Source organism: Propithecus coquereli, unplaced genomic scaffold, assembly GCF_000956105.1.
Source record: "Propithecus coquereli isolate 6110/MARCELLA unplaced genomic scaffold, Pcoq_1.0 Scaffold300, whole genome shotgun sequence".
NCBI lineage: Eukaryota > Metazoa > Chordata > Mammalia > Primates > Indriidae > Propithecus > Propithecus coquereli.
In genome coordinates, this window is record NW_012148620.1 from 751,632 (window position 1) to 752,671 (window position 1,040).

A 1,040-nucleotide genomic window follows, 5' to 3' on the forward strand; every position below is an offset into this window, starting at 1 on the left:
ACTAAAATGCTGGTCGGAGGTGGTGACACATGCCTGTAGTCCCAGCTACTTGAAAGGCTGAGGCAGGAGGATCACTGGAGCCCAGGAGTTGGAGGTTGCAGAGAACTGTGATGATGCCACTGTACTCTAGCCTGGGAGACAGAGAAAGACTGTGTCTCAAAACAAAAGAAAAAAGAAAAAAGGGGAAAAAAACCCTAAAATGATTATTTTCTTACCAAAGGGACTATGCCTTCGTAGTGATTGAAGTAATGGGCCTTCCCTTTTTGAGTCTTGAGGAGCCCAAAAAGACAGATCAACAGTTGGTTGATCATTTGTGAAAATAAAAATAGAACCGGGGAAGGTCAATCATTTTGAGGATTGCTTTAGCTGAGGTCCTAATCAGGCTTCATGAACAAACTGTCCCCACCAGAGAAACCTCGGAATGGTTTTTTGCCTCAGATTAATTGTTTATTTTGGTCAGTGTTCAAATTGTCCTCACTGGCTTTTTTCCCCCTGTGGTTCATTGCTAACCATTCTTACTGTTACTAAGTTCTCATTCAGTTTTGTTGGCACTTTTTTAGATGTGTTAAGGTTAGTGTCTGAATCAAGAAGACATTCTTTTCTCCTCTCATTAGGTACTTACTTAGTTTGTTTAAGAGGGCAATCTCATTTTCCTTTACTCCAGGTTTTCGAGGGTGGATAACTATTTTGTTCCCCAACTAACCTGTTTGTGATTCGTTGTCCTGCTTATCCCTCTAACATTATTTCCCAACACCCTGCCCTGACCAACTGCTTGCAGTTCCCCTGAATACCTCTTTTTGCTCATGGTTTTTCTTCCTATTCTTCTTAATCCTTTGATAACGCAGTGAGGTTATTTGTCGGTTCATCCTTCAAGACTAGGCTGTAATGTCAATTCTTCTAATACCTTCTTTGACCATCCTTGTTCGGTAGCCCATTCCTTGCTTTCGGCCTCTATTTTATAGAATATTGGATTAGAGCAGTGTTATTCAAAAAATCTTTTTGTAGTCCCTAAGAAATTTTTGGAAGACTATGTTCCCTGT

At 40.6% G+C, this 1,040-nt stretch overlaps 1 protein-coding gene across 1 annotated transcript in view; it reads left to right on the plus strand.

The window, feature by feature from the left end:
- The window catches only part of ACBD6 (acyl-CoA binding domain containing 6), a 198,367-nt gene that overhangs the window by 83,792 nt on the left and 113,535 nt on the right, over nucleotides 1-1,040 (plus strand). The window lies entirely within an intron of this gene.